This window comes from Typopeltis vanoorti, chromosome 13, assembly GCF_054136105.1.
Source record: "Typopeltis vanoorti isolate ZY-2024b chromosome 13, IOZ_Tvanoo_1.0, whole genome shotgun sequence".
Classification (NCBI taxonomy): domain Eukaryota; kingdom Metazoa; phylum Arthropoda; class Arachnida; order Uropygi; family Thelyphonidae; genus Typopeltis; species Typopeltis vanoorti.
The window spans coordinates 14,517,158-14,537,247 of record NC_143561.1 but is presented as its reverse complement, the minus strand read 5'-3'; the positions used below and the strand labels follow the sequence as shown (position 1 = coordinate 14,537,247).

Here is a 20,090-nt window from a genome sequence, read left to right as displayed (position 1 = left end):
TCTGCGTTTAGACTATTCTGATTGGTTGAAAATTTGTAAGCATTTATGAATTGTGATAAGATGACAGATTTTTTAACAGAATATGGATGGTATGAGTGAAAATGGAGGTAGTTTCCGATATGCGAGGGTTTGTGGTATACTTTCGTGGCTATTTTGTTGCATGTTCTGGTTAATGTCAAGTTTAAGAAATTGATGGATTTGTTCTGTATGGTTTCTGTGGTGAATTTTAGTCTGTTGCTGTAACCGTTTAGGGATGTTTTTAAGGTGGTGATGTGTGTGGGATTACCAATGCACAGAATATCGTCCATGTATCTGCCATAAAAGGTGATGCCAAGAGGGGGGGGGGGGAGTAGGAGTGATTCTATATGTGCTAGGAATAATTCCGATAGTTGTCCACTGATGTTTTGGCCCATGGGGAGTCCGAAGATTTGAATGTACATGTTGTTGAACTTTGCCGAGATTATTAGTTTTAAGTTAATGTCAATGGGCATTCGTTTAGTACGAGAGTGTAGGGTGTGGTCTTCTGTGAGTAATGTGTGTGTGTATACGATGTCTAAAGTTCTGGGGACGTCCACGTTAGTGTATAAAGAGGCTGCATCCAATGAAGTGAGGATGTCTTCTTGGGATAGGGTTAGGTTTTTGACCTTTTTTTTGAAAAGGTCATCCCTGTTTTTTATCATGAAGTTAGACGTAATTAATGGTTTGACAAGTTTCGCTATGAATTTTGATTAAAAATTCATAGCGAAAATTTGATAAAATTTTGATAACACAAACACTTCAGAAACAGAAGCACCTACTCGACCTGACATAGCATTCACTTTCCCAATGTGTTCAGATGACGACCGAAAATAGTCGAAACGGACCGCACCCCATCAACCCCCTTTTCCCCTTCCCCCTCCCTATATAAAAAAATCAACCCTTTCACCTTTTCCCCACTCTATATAACATAATATATAAACATATATATTATATTACTGAAAAAACCCGGGTTTTTTTAATTTAATTCTCCCAAATTGCCCATCCCCCCCCCCCCTCCACACAGTCGGTAGTTTTCGGACATTGCAGAAAGAAGAAAAGCCGCAACACCCAGAAAAAGGTATGTGTAAATTTCTCTTCCTTATGCTACATATACTTTTTAGTAAATTTACATCTGCAATACTCTAAGAATCTGTGAGTAAATAGCCAATGACATTTAAACAGGGGCACTCCTAAACTGAAGCAGGCAAAATTCTGTAATTATAATAAGTTTATTAAGAGGAGTAACATGGGAGTTTTCTCAGAAATAATATACTTAATGTAGTTATGCTTGTGAAAGTTGGGAATGCTTCATAGCAAATGCTGATTCCTGAAGTCTGTGTGAAAGATCATCTCAAGTATGGTCTGCTAGTCTTGACTCAACATACAGATGACTATGGATAACTTATCTACAACTATGTCCAAAGTAGACTAAACTGTAGGTACAAAGAATTATATTACTCCCTGGGATGTGTAAGAGGATATTCTTCTTCCTTCAGAGAATGAAGTTAACTAGCTGAATCAGTAGTTTGAGAGCAGCATGTAGTTTATTCTTGTAGAGAACTTTAGCTATCTTTATGTATCTTGAATAATGGATGGGAATAGTTTTGCTATGATCTTGTGTGTGTTGGTTGCAGGAAGAATGTGGTTCATGCAGTATTTTAATTATATTTTTATTCTCTTTGTGATGTTTATATTGTGAAGCACTATTATGAATTACAAAAACTTCTCCATTACTTTGAAATAGGTTTTTAGGATACTTTACTGTTTCTTGCTACAGTGAAACTGTTTCATATATGCTTGTGCTGATGGGGATTTATTCACAATTCCATCTTAACTACAGCTCTCAATGTTTCTCTTTTTTATATGTTAACCACTCAGACAGCTGGCCTGGCTGGCCAAATGCATAGTGTATCCACTATGCAGCCAAAAGGCTGCAGGTTCAAATCCCACCGTGGGCATGAATGTTTGACTGTCTGTGAAAGTACTAGTGGTGGTAGTCAGTAGTAGATGGTGTTGGTGTTAGCTGATGAAGGTTGGAGTAGTGAGATGAAGAGTTCTAGAGTAGATGCCCTCCCTCGATGAGTCTTTAGACTCCCTGGAGGTGTGATATCGTAATAATAATATTGCTCCCACACATGAGGCAGAAGAGCCTTGACTAAAATGCCATGTGTAGGTAGGGTCAGGAGTATTCTGGGAGTCAAATCGATGAATATCATGAAGCTGGAGCTGCAAAAACAAGCAACTGTGGAGAAAATTTAAGGAGAAAGATGACCTGCAGGCACATGAACAGTACAAGGCACAGGCCAGAAGGGTAACTAGTGTGGTAAGAAAGGCAAAAGTAGATTATGAAAGGAAGTTAGCAAATGCAGGCTAAAGAGAATCTTAAACATATGCTGCAAGCAAAAGAATGTATATGGCAGAATGCTTTTAAGGAATGCCAATAGTAAGGAGGTGACTGAATCAGTCAAAATAGAATTACTAAGTGAACACTTTGCAAGAATATATTATCCAGGTGGAAATATTGCAGTAGAGGCAAAGATGAGAACTGAAATAAATGAAATGGAAATGCATAGTATATTATAGAACCTTAATGCGAATTCAGTTGTGGGATTAGATGGTATACAACTCTAGTTTTACATGAAGGCGCTAAGGAATTGTCATTGTCATTGACCACATTGTGTAAGTCTCAATGAGGTAGAAAAGGGGGGGGAGTAGTTCCATTGCATAAAAGGAGGCTCCAAGACTGATGTAGCAAATTACTGACTGATTGCATAATCAAGAGTTATCATAATACTGGAGAAGATAGTAGAGCAAAATACAGGAATGGGTAGATGGAAGGGGAATACTGGGGGAAGCAATGTAGTTTTGTGAAGGGTAGGTTGTGCCTCAGTAACTTGCTCATATTTTATAATAGTGATGGCTAGCTGAGGTGGATAAAGGTAATGGGTTTACAGTGATACTGCTGTACTTTGTGGTATCCTGTCAAAAGCCTTTGACAGGATACCACATGGAATTCTAATCAATAAACTGCAGCACTTCAGGATGGATATAGTTCTTGAGATGGATAAGAGGGTGGTTGATGGATAGCTCTGACTAGTTTATCCAGGAGTAGCCCAGAAAGCCTGACTAATGGCATTCCACAGGGCTCTACTCTTGGACTGCTGTTTAAATTGTACATTAATGATATAGGGAAGGATCTAAGAGTAACTATTCAGTTGCATTTCCAGTAATGCAAATGTTAAAATTTTGCAGGATGATTTGGATAGACTAACAGTGTGAGCAAAGGAGAATCGATGTCAGTTTAATGTGGTAAAGTGCAAGGTTATACATTTTTGGGTGAAAAGATTACTAGCTGTATGCCACACTAATGGAATGCACTCCAGGAAATTGAAGCCAGAGATTTTGGGAGTGGATAGGGAGTTTAGAAACCACATTGCAGAAGTGGTTAAAGCAGCTCATCAGATTACTTGGTTACCCCATCTTGACTGCTGAATACACTGATCTGATCAGCTGGTTTTTTTTTTGGTGATGAGGTAGAGAGGATCCAGAGGTGAGTGACCAAGATGGTAGCAAGCCTATGGAATGAACCTTATGAGAACAGATTGAAGATTTGTGGGTTATAGAAACTGGTTGAGAGGGGTGATATGATTGAAAAAAAAATTACTGATGGGTTTTAAGAAATTAATTCAGAGGAAATTTTTCAGAACAGCTCTGATGGGAGAAGGGGGCCATCCTTAAACTGAGTGTAGTTAACAGGTGTTAGAACTAACTTTTTTGCTTGGAAAGTGGTGAATGAGTGGAATAAGTTGTTAGTCTTGTGGGTTCCATGCCTGAATGAGTTCAAAGTATGATAGATACTGGGCAAATGTTTAGGGCTTCCCTTGAGTCTAAGGATTCCATGGAGTAGCCCATAATAATAATCATATTCTTGAACATTTGGAGATTGTAATCCTTTGGAAATGTTTCGTGAGGAAGGATATCTCGCAGAATTGAGGAGAAAGCAATCAAAGATGACTGGAAGTAGCAAGTTTGACTTTGCAGTTCATCTGTAAAGGGATGTTGAGCAGAGCAAGTTCCTATATACCTGGAAAAATGCGAGGCATAGTGGATGCAAATTCTGCCAAACAGTAGCCATGGAAATATCTATAAAAGAGAATGCAGAATAAGAAAGTGGCTGAGGATGTTGTTAATCAACCTGACTGCCCTTTTCTGAAAAGCAAGAATTTTTTGGTGGGTTTTAAATGCACCACCCTAAACATGACAGCAGTATTCCAATGTTGGTTGGATTTATGATTTATACAGAGTTGTAATGAATTGAGGTTTAATGTGCTATTGTAACGAATGTCTGTTTGCCTATATTGTAATATCTTCTTTATTCTTTATAGCAGTTTGTTTTTGCTTTCGTAACCTTTCTTACTTATTCTATTGCGTACTATGTTTATTCACCTTTCATATTCACTATTCATATGCCTATGAACACTGGAAAATTTATTTGATAAGACTGCACCACCAATATTTCGATATTGGCATATTACTCAGTAATAGATCTGGTAGATCTCTCTCTCACTAGCATAGATTCCTTCAATAAAGTTTACATAAACAGTCATGGTACTTAAACTACACTTTTGATGCCTTAGTTGCTTCCTGCTCACAAGTCTGAGTTTATTTAGGAACAGTGCATTGTAAATTAAAAGATCAGATAGCAGTCTATTGACATATAAATAAAACACATTTATTTACATTAATAACAAAGTACATTAAACGATAGAGGTTACTCTCTCTACCTATCTGTTAGGCTTTTAGCATAAAGAAACAAACTTTCCTTTTTCAATACTAAATAACTATACAATATAATTACTCAGTTAGTTCTCCACTTATTAAATCAAATTATTGAAACTCTAATTTACTCACAAAGAGGTTAGCTAGCTATGCCAAGTTATCTCAAATTATATTCCAATTAATAACAAATCAGAGGACTCTTAGACACATTACTATTTCTTATCAGTCCATCTATAACGTATCTCCTATATTACAAAAGGAATGTACAACAAAAGATGGAACAAACTTAGGCTCTGTGTCATACAATCATCCAAAAGTCTTGCACTAAAGTCCCTATGCCTTTTCTTTCATCTCTGGTCTTAGGTTTCCTTCTGGAGTATCTTGCTTCTTGGCATCTCATTGGGATTCGTGGACTTTGGACTGCAATCTGCAGCACAAAAATAGGTCAGGCAAAAGGACATCTGAATGACACTTAGCTCAGGTATTTACATAGGCATTTCTCTCAACATCTTCATCTGGCTTGGCCTCACCATAACGTCCCGTCCTCTGGATCCTACTCCTGGTATTTCAGCCTCTAACTGCTGACTCCCTGGTTCTCTGCCCACCATGATGTTCGGCGCAGTCCCTTTTTTAATTCATGTTCTCCAGGACTTTGCACGAAAGGTTGTACCCCCCCCCGAAGAATTCGGCACTACTCCTTGATCTTCTGTTAAGACAGACTTCTTTCTTCTCCTCTGTGCACTCTGTTAATCCTATCTTGTCGAGCAGCAGAAACTTGTCTGAAACTTGCCAACCTCTTTGACACTAACCTAGAAGGTGTTTATATGCAGAGCTTGCAAACAACTTTTTTATACACTTAAATCATAAACAACTTTCTTATGCCCTTGTACAGAGCTATTATACAAAGTTCCGATGGCAAAGCATTGGCTTTGTTTTTGTTTTTTTCATTCAAGAAATTTTTGTTAAAGCAGTAATTAGTTGATTCCCATAGGGTTATTTACATTAATATTTAGCATAAAATACATAGACGGTTATTTTTGCAATCTCATGAGACTTGACCTCTGTTTAAAAAAAAAATAAATAAAAAATAAAAAAAAATTCGATATAATGAGATTTGGCATTTCCAAGTTACATGGTTTTACAGAATAACCATTATATCAATGACATGGTCAGTGGATTGCAAGGGGATATTCAGTTATTTGCAGATGATGCAAAGCTAGGAAGGATTATTAATAATAGTGCAGATGCAGCAGTCCTGCAAGAGGATTTGAATAAGCTAGATAGATGGGCAAATGAATGGGGTGTCGGTTTAATGTAGCAAAATGTAAGGTCTTGAGGTTTGGGAAACATTGATGGGACGCTGCATACTCTATGGGAGTTATACTGGAGGAAGTAGGGGTTGATTGATAGAAACCTGAAATTTAGGGGACATATTGCAAAGGTAACACAGAGGATTGCTGCAATAATGAGAAGGACACTGGCCTGCAGAAATAAAACAGTTATCAGTCAGCCAATCCTCATAACAATGATAGTTATGAGGATCGACTGAGGGAATGTGGACTGCAGAGTTTGGTGGATAGGAGAGGTGATATGATCAAGACTTTTAAACTGTTGAGGTGGTTACAGGGTTGACACTGGGGAGTTCTTTCGCTTGGTTGAACAGCAGGAAGGAGTGATGACAAGAGGCCATCCCTGGAAGTTAAGAAAGGAAACTGTGAGCAAGAGGATGAGGAGTGGTTTCTTTGCATGGAGGGTGGTTGAACCGTGGAATGCATAGCCTGAGAGTGGTGAGAGCGAGAACAGTCAACGTTTTCAAGGAGTGGTATGATAGACTTTGTGTTTCTTAGGAAGGACCTCCCACAATGAGTCTTTTGACTCCATGGAGGCCTGAATAATAACTGCAGCAGAGTGGTACAATGTTGAATGGAAAAGATCCAAAGTTTTTTGGAAGCTGATGTTAGAAGTAATTTGATTGTGCCAGGAAAGTTTAGGAGTAAGAGTCAATTCAAAAAGATTTGACTTTGACTGAGCTCAGCAATGTCAAAAGTAAACAGGTAAGATCAGAGTTTTTTTTAACAGGATAACAAGTAAAACTGCATTTGGAAGAATTTAAAGTTCACTAGGTTGCTTTCACCCACATCAAGGATACTGAAGATCAGTGTTCAGGGCACTTACAGATCTTGACACATGAGATGTTTTGAGCATTACAAGGCCTGTCATGAGTAGGATGAGTGGAGTTCGCTATCATCCTCAAAACTGTAAATAGGGTCGACATTCAATGAGAGCAGATGAGTTTATACAAATCATGGGTGAAATGAGAGGCCTGAGAAATACCAGTATTGACAAAGTGAGGAGAGAATATCATCCACCATTACATGTATAGATTGATCAGAGTGAAAATTGGTAATCCATTTACACAAAGGACTAAGGCAGTACAAATGATGGTAACCTGAAGCCCTTGATGCCAGATCCTATGAAAAGCCTTGTAGATGTCAAATGTAATGCACAGGTTTCTCCAAACCATTTCCATAAAATGGGTCCAGAGGTACATAATACAGGCCAGGAGATCTCTTGATCTAGATTGGTGAAATGCATACAGGTGGTTACTAATTAGATAGCAATTTTCCAGATGTTGGAGTTGACTGTTAATAACCTTCTACAGTTTTTTATATAAAACTGATGCAAGAATAATAGGTCATATAGCCTGATGGTAAACATCTTTCCTTTTTTGGGGGGAACTGGTTGTATATATTGAAAGTTTTCACTTAGTTGCATTATAAATTAGATGCCAAGAAATTATATTCTTGGTTTAATCCTTTAGCTAAGTGCATGACTTTAAATTTTTCAGGAAATGACAATGTATACTAAAATATTAATTAAAAAACTAATCAATATCTTCCATTATTTTGGCCAAAATTTTCCATTATTTTCCAGAAGATGGCAAATGTAACATTGCCATCTTCTGGGAACATAACTATGTGCATGCAGGCACTAACAACATACAAATGAGGCTGAAGAAGGCAACTGGCATTGGCTCCTAGAATCCTAAAGGTGTCCTCTAGCTGGCTAAATTGGATCGTCTTGGCTGATGTTCTTAGGATGCAAGCTTCCCAAATTTGGAAGTCTCATGCACCCAAATTTGTTGAGGTTTGGCAAGTTTTTTAGAGCTGAGGCTGATTCCAAGAATAATCTTTCATATTTCTATTTGTTGCGATGTAAAGTGGCTTTCTTCCAGCGTATTCTGTGGTGAGTATCTAGTGCATTGTCTGGAAGTCTTGAGTGGCTGTATTGGTGAAACTGGATCTGATCTTTGTATTCAGATATCCTGATATTAGTTGTCCTGCCTGTTTGGCTGTAGTAAGACAGTTTACAACTGCAAAGGACTTGGTATACTCCAGGTAGGTCTAGGGAAAGTGGCTGGTGTTTGGAGCAGATAAAGGATGCTAATTTCTTATATGGTTTGTAGCAGGGAGTCAGGTCATTTTTTAATGATTTTTGTTAGCTTTTTAGACGTGTCCCAGATATAAGGAATGGTGATAGATTTAGTGTAATCTGTTTTGAAGGGGGATGGGGAGTTTTAATATTTTCTGGATTTTTGGGGGCTGTAGCCATTGGCTAGTTCAGTAGTAAGGACATTATCTGAACAGTAGCCTGTTATATAGGGTTTTTATAATCCCATGTTGTAAGGGGGAAGGGATTACAGAAAAAAAAAAAGAACCTATGTGGGTTCTTTTTTCTATAAACAGAAAAAGCCAGAGATCCATCTGACTAATGTGTAATCAGTATCTAGGAAAGGAAGATTGTTTTTCTTTTCCAAGGTGAACTGGATTCTGGGGTGTTGATAAGTGTGTTAGCAAACACATTTAAACAATCCGGGGGTTAGAATTTTCCTTGCCAAATGAAATAGCCTGAGTTTATGGTGAACTGAAATAGGGCTGAGATATCAAGAGGGAATTTGGCTTGGATGAGATCTAAGGTATTTAAAGTGGGCAGAGTTGTTTTTGTGTGATGGTGTGTTGCCAGTATAATGTGTAAGCAATTTGGCTAAATGTTTGGCTAATTCCCCCCCCCCCCCCCATACAAATTAGCACTGTTCTACTATGGCCAAACAGGCAGGACAGCTAATATCAGGATATCCAAACACAAAAACCCCCATCCCATTTCATCAATACAGCCACTCAGGACTTGCAGACCATGCATTGATACCTACCACAGAATATGCTGGTAGAAAGCCACTTTACTACATTGCAGCAAATATAAATATAAAAGATTATTCTTGGAATCGGCCTCAGCTCTTAAAATAAAAATAATAAAAAAACTTCCCGAACCTCAACAAATTTGGGTGCATGAGAATTTGGGACGCATACATCTTAAGAACATCAATCAAGACAACCCAATTTAGCTAGCTAAGGGGCATCTTTAGGACTCTAGGACCAATGGCAGTTTTCTTCAGCCTCATTTGCTCATTGTTAGTGCCTGTGTGCACATATCATAGTTTTGTTCCCAGAAGATAGTAGTCTAACATTGCTGAAATATTGGAAGATATTGATTAAAGTTTTTAATTAATATTTTAGTATACGTTGTCATTTCCTGAAAAATTTAGTCATGTGTAACCAACGTATAAGATTTTCCTATGAGAATATCTGAGTGTAATTGAACAGTTTGCAGATGAAGTATCTTGGCTACTTGTGTGTGTGTGTGTGTGTGTGTGTGTGTGTATATTAGGATAACCAAGTTATTTTAACTTCTAATCCCAAGTATGCAAACAATTAAGTGTGTACCTGAAACACAGTTCAAGTCTAAAGATGGTACAACACCAGGGCAACATATTGTAAAGGTGGGTAAAGCTCTGATCACTATTCTTAGTATTTTCCTATAATGTAAAGCACATCTCACTAGAAGATGTATACTGCAATGCAATAACTTGGTTATCCTAATATACAATATCCCCAAGTTAAAAAATTTCTTTATATATATATGTGTGTGTGTGTGTGTGTGTGTATATATGTGTGTGTGTGTGTGTGTGTGTGTATATATGTGTGTGTGTGTGTGTGTGTGTATATATATGTGTGTGTGTGTGTGTGTGTGTATATATATGTGTGTGTGTGTGTGTGTGTGTATATATGTGTGTGTGTGTGTGTGTGTGTATATATGTGTGTGTGTGTGTGTATATATGTGTGTGTGTGTATATATGTGTGTGTGTGTGTGTGTGTGTATATATGTGTGTGTGTGTGTGTGTGTATACATAGGTGTATGTGTGTGTGTGTATATGTGTGTGTATGTGTATAGGCAGACTTCACATCAATTGCCTTAGTGTCCTATGATACAAAAGATATCCCTTTGAGGTAAGTATAAGCTATGCATTATGGCAATTATGCACTATAGCAACTACCAGTTGATCAGTTTGACTGATTATGTTATGGTATGTTAAATTGCAGTAATACCTCCAAAACTGAATGATCTAAAAGGTCATAATTAAACCTATCATTCCTGACCTGAAGTGATGGCTACACTCACTCAGCAACTGGTAAAAACCAGCCACTGATCAGAGTTCTTTTCTCCAGGAAATCGGCTGCTATCAGTTGGAGCCAGACCAAGATGAAATACTGAGGTTGAAGTAATCTAGAAATCATATATCCTATATACAAATAGTGAAAAGATGTAGAACCTATTATTAAAATACTCTAGATCAGAAATGTTGGAAGTTTCATTTATTTATACTATAAATATGCTAATAAATTACATTCTTTGTTTAATCCTTTATCCAAGCATGTAAACAAAGCTCAAAAGGCCTGTTTCTTACCTCAGTAAAGGTCAAAATTGGTCTGGGTAGTGACCCTTTCTATAATGCATAAGCATTATCCATGCCTGAAAGGGGGAGGGGTGATTTGTATTATGGTATACTAATGAAACTGAAGTTATTATACTCTACAAGTTGCTCAGTCATGAGAAAATCATAAGAATGAGAAACTTGTTGATTAAGCAGCATGTGAAAGGGATTCAGTATTGGATGTGATCATAGTGTAAGAAGTGGGGGTGGGGTCTTAGTTAAAGATATGATTTATCACTAGTTATCATGCCATACTGACCTGAGAAAGTTAAGGATTATCCTAAACAACAAAGCTGGAAATTATAAACTCAAGTACTATATCCAGTCCCATGATATCAGTTACTGAATGGGAATATGTGGTGTATATGAGATATTTACATGATTCAGTATCTGAATGTGTCCCTAGAGTTTGAAGAAAAAATAAGTAGTAGTGAAACAGATGTTCATTCTTATTAAACAAGTGATCACATCTTATGTGAAAAGGATTATTGTGATACTTAAGATAGGCCTTATAAAGGGAAAACTAGAAAAATTGTTCTATCAAAAGCAAAGTTGAAATGTGAAAAACAAAGCAGGCTAAGGGCAATCTAAAAAACATTTTATCATTATGCTGCAAATAAAAGAATGCAATAATGAATAATTTTATTTTAATAAAGAATGAATAATTTTATTGTATGCTGATAATGTGGTTATCTGAAATAGATATAGCAAAGCCTCTTAATTATTTGAATCAAGATCTATCAACCTGGTGAATGTAACATGGAGTATATGACTACAACTCCAGTGAGTGATGATAGGCTCTTAAAGGTTCTAGAACCATTGCCTAACCTCGACAAAAAAAAAAAAAAAAAAAAAAAAAAGGTGAAAGATGGAATATATCAGCATGTATGCTAACAATGTTTGGGTTAATCTTTAATCTGGTTTCATGAGTCCTACCTGAAAGATTTCAGAATGAAAAATGTTAGTCTTATTGTACATAGGCATCAGTTTTTGTACCACCTAACAATTTGCCTTTTAAATCACTTATTAAACAAGGATTTCGAAAAGGCAGAGGAACAAGAGATTAGATTGTCAATGTGAAATGGATAATAAAAAGAGAACAAGAATATCAAAATGTCTATCTTTTTGTTTCCTTGACTATAGCAAGGCTTTTGACTCTGTAGATCATGTAAAACTGGAATGTGTTAAGAACAATGGGAGTACCAGAGCATTTTTTTATCCTTCTGAGAAATCTATTATGAACAAGAAGCTACTGTCTGAACAGATCTTGGAGAAACTGAGTATTTCACAATAGGTAAAGGGATGTAGCTTATCTCTGTACCTGTTTAACTTGAATACATTTTAAGCATGGCAGAGTTGGAGGAGTCTTCAGTTGGAATTACAATTGGTGGAAGAAATATTAATTTGAGGTATGCAGATGATACCACCTTTCTAGCAGAATGAAAAGAAAATTTGGAGGAACTTCTTATGAAAGTTAAAGAAGAAAGTGTTAAATATGGTCTTAAACTTAACCTTAAAAAGACAGAAGTTATGGCAACATGTGAACTTAATGATTTTGAAGTAGATGGGGTGAAAATGGAAGCAATTAACAATTTTGTGCTCATAGTATCCCAAATTGATCAAGATGGTTATTATACTGAAGAAGTTAGATTATTACTCAGAAAGAAAGCAATGCCAAATTTAAGCAAGATCTTTCAAGATAAAAAATATTAGCATTGCAACAAAAATCAGAATCTTGGAAGCAATGGTATTCCCTGTGGTACTGTATGGATGTGAAAGTTGGATCCTGAGAAAGAGTGAAAGAAGGAAGATACTCATTTGAATTATGGGTTTGGAGATTCTTACTAAGAATACCATGGACTGCAAACCAATAAATCAGTGATAGACAGAATAAAACTAGATTGCTCCCTCAGAGCTATGATTAAGCAAAAATTGTTATACTTCAGACATATTATGCAAGCAAATGAGTGAGAAGATGATGCTTGTTAAAGTTGATAGAAGCAGGAGAAGAGGAAAACCAAAAATTACATTGGTAGATGGAGTTAAAGAACCAACTGGAATGTGCTTGGAAATTCTGAAAGATATGGCCAGGGACAGATCTGAACGGAGAATATGTTTATAGAATCACCAGGAGTCATTGCTTCAAAGATACTTAATAAGCAAAGAAGAGTTCAGAGCAGCTGGTGAGAAACTTGTATATAGATTGGTTGACAGACAAAATATACTTAAAGAAACAGCATGGGTTCACTAAAGGGGTCATGTCAGAGTAATTTGCTCATTTTTATATGGCAGTTGTATAAGGAGCAGAATGTGATACTGCTGGACTTTTCTTTTTTGCTAAGGCACTTAATAGGATAGTATATGAAAGGCTCTTCTATAAATTAGATGTAGGATAGTATAAAAAAAGACTTTAAGAAAGTGGTGTATGAGAGGGTAGGGGACTGAGTCAGATTTAAGCTGAGCAATGGTTTCCCCAGGGATCAGTCATTGGAATATTGTTCAATCTCTACATTGATATTAATAGACCTGATAGGACATGTTCAGTTTCTGCTGATGCAGAGCAGTTGGTAAATTTTTTGAATGCAATGTAAATGGAAAATTATGGCTTTTGTGTGAGATCTCCATTGGTAGAATTATGCGTTAAGAAACTGCAGTTAGGGTTCTTGGAGTTGTAGTGGATAACAATTTAGTTGAAAGGTTGCATGGGTAAGGTCACATTGCAAACATACTCAAAGGATAATTGAGCTGAAACAGACATATAATCATGAGCCCATTTTTGCTTCTTTTGAGGCCTTGATATGAATACACCAGTATTGGTCAGATCAGCTATCTATATTTTTTAATACTTCTGGTATTTCATACTCAAACATAACAAATTGTTGAATCTAAAGCAATGTCACCTTGACTAACTCCATACCAGATCTAGAATTCTCTTTATCACAACCTGTTCTTTCCTGGCCATCAGCACAGAAATTTGGTCTGTGGAGTCTGTGAAATACTGATTGCATTTTAGGGCAACATGGTAGCTCATACCATATTGTCCTAAAACCAGTTGCTGTTTCCACTCTGTCTTGAGTAGACACAATTCCTCTATATTCGGTAGTTTCTATCAGCTCTTGTACTTTCTGTCTACAAAAAAAAAAAAGAACTTCTTTGTATCTGATCTGGCCATAATTTGTTTGACTAGTATTGGTCAGATCAGCTGTCTGTATTTGTAATACTTTAAGTATTTCATACTTAAACATAATCAATTTTGAATCTAAAGCAATGTCACCTTGATTAGCTCCATACCAGATCTTAAATTCTTACAACCTGTTCTTTCCTAATAATCCCTATGCATTCTAGTCTAACCTCTTCTCTTTACACTCCATTTTCAGTGTCCACATTCCTTATACTATCTCCTTATCCACTTCAATTTCTCTGTATCTTGCATACCTGTTCTTTTCTTCTTACTGTTGTTCATTCAGTTACTTCACTCTCACCTCCTGCTCCAACTCTATTTGCAATTTTCATTCATAAGAACAAGACTGAAGGATTAGTCATTATGCTTCTCTTGCATAATGAGCAAAAGAAAGTATGAATGAGGAAACAGAAGTAAGGTGTAGCAGAACAATAGACAGATTGCAGGAGTTATAGAATTAAATTGTCGGAATGCAAGATTTAATGAAATAGTTACTGGAAATGAAAAATGAAATCATCAATATGTGGAATGATGGTAGATGTATAGTGGAGAAACCATTTCATTGGACAAGAGAAAGAAATGAACAAGAGAGTTGTGATTGTAGGGACAAATGATCTAAGTGGACATAGGAAAGATGTGAGGATGAATATCAGGAGACTATTGAGAAGAGTGAAAGACTGTAGTAGGAATGGTTGTCAGTGTTTCTGAGGTGTGATTTGTGATGGATAGCCAAAATCATGAATGGTATGCTAGCAGAGTTGTCTGAGGTGAGGGGAGTGAAGTTTCTTGGATGTATGGCATGTGTTTGAGGGAAGAATGAAATTATGCAAGCGTGATGGGTTGCATTTAAATGGCTTTGGAGTGAGTGTATTGGAAAGTGTTGCCCGATGAAAGTATGGTGTGGAAGTGTAGTGTGTGATGTGTGCAAGAGATCAGAAGAAAGATTAAGAGAAAAATTAGGAGTGGTACTGAAGAGACAATTGCTTAGCAGTAGAAACAGTAATAGTGTGAGAAATGAAGAGAACAGGAATCCAAGGGGGGGAATCTTGGGTGGTAGGGAGAATGGATGTTGAAAGTGGTAGTGAATGTGTGTATGAAGATTCAGTGTATTTCAATGCGAGTGAAGAAGTTGACACTGAACAGATACATGGTAAGTGGTGATAAAGGTGATTGGGCAGGTGTGGTGGAAATTGCAACCAACACATGGTTTGGATAGGACTGGCTACAGACCTAAGAATGAATTGCTGTTTGTTTAAAAATGCCAGAAGTATCAGAAATAAGGAGGATGAAATGGTTTCAGTGATTGAGTTTATTCACCCCAAAATCATTGGAATAAGTGAAACATGATTGAATGAAGATGATATTGTAATGGAAATAGAAATGGAAGGACAGTATTTTTTTGCAAGGACAGGAAGGGGAGTGCTGCAAATGACAACAGGGAAATTAAGTCCATATAAGGTAGACATGAAAGGGGGAAATAGTGGCAATGATCATGAGGCAGTGTGGTGTAATGTGGAGGTTGAGAGGAAGACATTTAGTTGGATGTTATAGGCCTGGGAATATAGTGGGTGGTTGTGGTGGTTAATTATGGGTGATTTTAATCATGGCAATATAGATTGGAATGAAGAGATGGGAATAAGGGAAATGAATTTCTTGTTCTTCAGTGAACTATCTCAGGCAGCATGTAAAGCAGTAATCAAGAGTTCTAGATCTAATCATTTCATCAGAGGATGCAATTGTGTGAGAGGTTTTGTGCTTTCCTCCAGTTTGGTAAAAGTGATCATGAAGTAATCACCTGTATTATGGCTAGTAATCTGCAAACTTCTGTGAGGAAAGGATATGTGTGCAATTATATGGCTGGTTGCTTGGAGCTATAACATGGAATGAAGAGTTGAGCAGTAAGGAAATGCTGCATGGGCACTAACAAAGAAATACAATGGCATCAATGTGTGAATGTATTCTGAAGGCCAAAAGGCTGAATAAGGTAGATGTAAAATGGATGAATGTGGAGTTTAAGCATGAAATCTGGAAAAGTACTTTGGAGAAAGTACAAGATGAATAGTAATAACCAGTCACATGAGTATAAAGAACAAGCCAGGAGAGTGACTTGGTTAGTAAAGAAAACAAAAGTGGTTATGAGCAGAAATTTAGTTTTTTAGATGTGGCAAGTAGAAGGACAAATGATCATAGTAAGTTTTTAATCAATTAAAATGATAGAATGGTAACTGCTGCAGAAGACCTTGAGCTATTCAGTGATCAGGTTATAAGGGTGTTTTATACTAATCAGGGTTGAATCATGAGAAACTTAAGTATAAAGGACATAAGAGAGGATGGCTTAATTGTAAGCAGGAAGTATCTGAGTATAATTCACCTTTATGTGAATAAGGTGATAGCATTTGATGACATATCACCACACATCCGAAGGGAATGTTCCAGAGAATTGGCAGTAGCATTGGCATCCCTGTTTAAGTCTTACAACAGCACAGGTTCCAAGGGAGTGGAAAGAGGGTCAAATTGTTCCACTTTTTATTTTTTATTTCTGAAATAGAAAGGCTATGATTTCTGCATTCAGGGTCTTCTGCATCATTACCATTATCCAATATGATGTCATCACCACTTGTGCAATGTGGCCACTGAAATTCAGGTCCTTGTCCACCAGTACAATAGATCTATCATCTCCTCTACCTCCTTTAAAGTTTCCCAGAAAAGTGTATACTTCACATTCCATGGTTGCTTACCAAATCTCAAACCTTACACCTTGCAACATCGAACTGATAGTTCCACTTACCTGCCCATTCATGCAGTCTATTCAGGTCCTCTTGTAAGCTATAACACCTGCTTGACTCTGTATTACTCTCTCCAGTTTTGCATCATCTGCATATCACTAGTTAAACTCATTCCAGTATCGTTAACATGCAAATTGAACTACAATGGCCCAAAACTCACCCCTGCAGCACACCACTAATGACTTTTCTCTTTCAGGATACTACACCACCATATACAACTTTCTGATACCTATCTGACAGCCAGTCACTGATCCAACTCAGAAGTCTTATCCAATCTCATCTGTTTCAATTTATTTAACAGCCTATTGTGGCTGACTATCAACCCATTTCTATGTCCTACCTCTCACCAATCTCTTCAGTACCTTCACTGCAACTTTGTATAAGGTCCTGATCAGGCCTCATGGATTATGCATAGATTTGGTTGCCTGATTTTTATGGTGATATGTTAGAAAGGGTCCAGAGAAGATACATAAAGGTGGTTAGTGGTTTTTGGAATGTGCAGTATGAGGGCAGATTGAGAGAATTGAAGTTGCAGAGCTTTGTGAATAGGAGTAAGAGAGGAAATAATTGAGACATAAGCTAGTCGGGGATTGTTGTCTGGTGGACATGGAGATTTTTCATAAAATGGGAGGGAGGGATAAGATGAGGTCATTGCCAGAAACTGTATAAGTAAGGTGTGAGCAGAGTGAAGAAAAGGTTTTTTTGCATGGAGAGTGGTTGGTAAGTGGACTGCATTGCCTGTGTGTGTCTAGACACCTTCAGTTTAAGATGTGGTTGGATGAGCATAGCGTTTGAGATGCAAAAGTGTGTACCTCCCACGATAAGTTTGACTCCATGGAGGTCAAATGTTAATTCATCGTCTCTCTCTTGCTATTCCCCTCCCTCAACAATATGTTCTCAAGATTTATACTAATCTTCTGCAAATTATCATTGCTCATATAAACCATACAGCTATTCCAACATGCCTGTTTCTGTAGTGCACCTGTCCTCTAACATCTAATCAATCTGGATTCATATCTAGGATGTAATGAGCTTGCAGCTGAAGATGACCATCTTATAGTTTGCAGGTCTTCTCTCTCCTCCCTAGAACATACAATGGAGTCAAATTTACTGGCATCATAGCCATAGTTGCTTTAACTACAATTAAATCCAAACACTGCAGCACACTCTAGACAAAAAAAAAAAAAAAAAAAGCAATCAAAACTTTATTATAGTAATGGGAGATTTTAACACCAAAGTAGGTCATCCCATTCACCAAATAGATACAATAGGATCATACATATATGGTATAAGCAGCAACTCAGGAATGGCTCTTACAAAATTCTCTATCAGTAACAAGCTTTACATTATGAATACATTTTTAAGAAAGCCCTCAAAAGAAAATGGACATGAAGTCCAAATGGAGAAATAAAAAATGAAGTAGATTACATACTGTGTAACAAAGAAATAGTTCAAGATACATCAGTACTAAATCAAGTAAAACAGGAAGTGACCACTGACTGGTGAGAGCCAAAATTAAAATCCCCAAATTGGAAAGAATGAAATGGCTTAACAAGGATTACAAAAAAAATTCAATCAAAAACTAGACTTAATAAATATATTTGAAGAAGACATAAATAAAATAAGCAGAAACCTAATGGAAGTAATAATCTCAGCAGCCAATGAATTCAAAAGCAACAAAAAGACCATACACTTTCAGAGGAAACCTTACAACTACTAAAAAAGAGACAAAATATGAAATAAGACAAGAACTTAATTTCTAAAATAGAATGTGCAGAACTATGCAAAACAATAAGGAAAAGGATAAAAGAAATAAGATCTTATAACACTAAAAAATAAAAGAAACCATTGAAAACAATAAAAATATGAAAATACTAAGAAAACATTTATCAGTTGGCAAGAGTCAAATAACTCCAATAAAAGAAGAGAATGGAACTATAATAAGGAACGAAGAACAAATCCTAAGAAGGCTAGAAGAATTTTATAAAGAACTCTATAGTGATCCTTCAATAGATAAATCAAATATAAATAACTTCTGCATTGTATATAGAATTCATCCCCCCATTCACTTCAGATGAAACAAAACAAGCATTAAAACAAATGGAAAATGTCCTAATGAAGATCTAATTTGCACAGAATTAATTAAATGAGGAGGAAATAATATCATTTACCATGTCACAAACTTACTAAATCTGTGCCTAGAAGAGGGGAAGATACCCCAATTAGTATTCTCTCCAATCTGTACAAAATTCTCACGAAAGTAATAACTCTCCAATCTGTACAAAATTCACACGAAAGTAATAACAAACAAGTTAACCCCTCTTCTAGACTCAAATCAACCAGTAGCGTTCTGTAAAGGCTTTAACACAATTGATCATTTTCATGCAGTAAAAAATAGAAAAAGCAGAAGAAAACCAATTGCCTCTCTGTTTAGCCTTTATTGATTATGAAAAAACATTAGATTCCATCAAAACTAATGCAATAATCAAAGCACTCCAGAATCACGGAGTTCCTGGAGAATATATGGACCTTCTACAGGAAATATACCACAGCAACAATCCAACTTCACAGAAGTAGCAATAAAATATCAATCGAAAAAGAAAGGCGTCTCTGACAAGGAGACTCCATCATCCAAAATCTTTACAGCAGTCCTTCAAGAAATACTTAATATAAACTGGACAAACCTTGGTATAAAAATTAATAACAGAAACTTAACACACTTAAAATATGCAGATGATATAATTTTTGCAAACACTCCAGAATACCTTAATAGAATGATAGAAGACCTATATCATGAAAGCAGAAAAGTCGGTCTAAAAATAAACAGAAAAAACTAAAATCATGTTTAATCATTTTGTAACACCAAAAAACAATAATAGAAAGCAATTTCTTGGAAAGAGTCTCTTCATATACATACTTAGGTCATCTCATTGATCTAAACTGTGGACTCCAAAAGGAAATAGTTCAACTTGCCTGGGGTGCATTCAGAAAATTAAAGCATTTTTCAAAACAATGATTTCCCACTTTGTTTAAAAAGGAAGACATATAACCAGTGTATACTTTTAGTCATCACATATGGTTTTGAAACTTGGTCATTAACAAAAGCACTGGCAAATAAACTAACAACTCGAAGAAAAATGGAGAGGTTGATGCTAGGCATCGCATTAAAAGATAAGACTAAAATGGAAATGCGCCAGACATCTATCCAGGAGAGAAGATGCGCAATGGACCACTATAATAACAAACTGGATTCTAAAAGAAGGGAAACGAGGCTGAGGACATCCTAAAAGGATTGAACGGTCAAAATTTGTTGGGAAAAATTAGTCAATCATTGCCAAGAACAGAGAAAGGTGGAAAGAACTGGCAGAGGCCTTCGTCCAGCAGTGGACAGAAAATGGCTGAAAAGAAGAAAAGAAATCCAAACAAAGCCACCATGCAATTCTTTGTCTTGATTCATCTTTCTTATACCTAACTATGCATGGACCAAAATCTGGTA

The 20,090-nt window shown here is 36.5% G+C and overlaps 1 protein-coding gene across 3 annotated transcripts in view; it reads left to right on the top strand.

Moving 5' to 3' along the window:
- The window catches only part of LOC150099944 (multidrug resistance-associated protein 1-like), a 491,400-nt gene that overhangs the window by 193,980 nt on the left and 277,330 nt on the right, over positions 1 to 20,090 (top strand). The window lies entirely within an intron of this gene.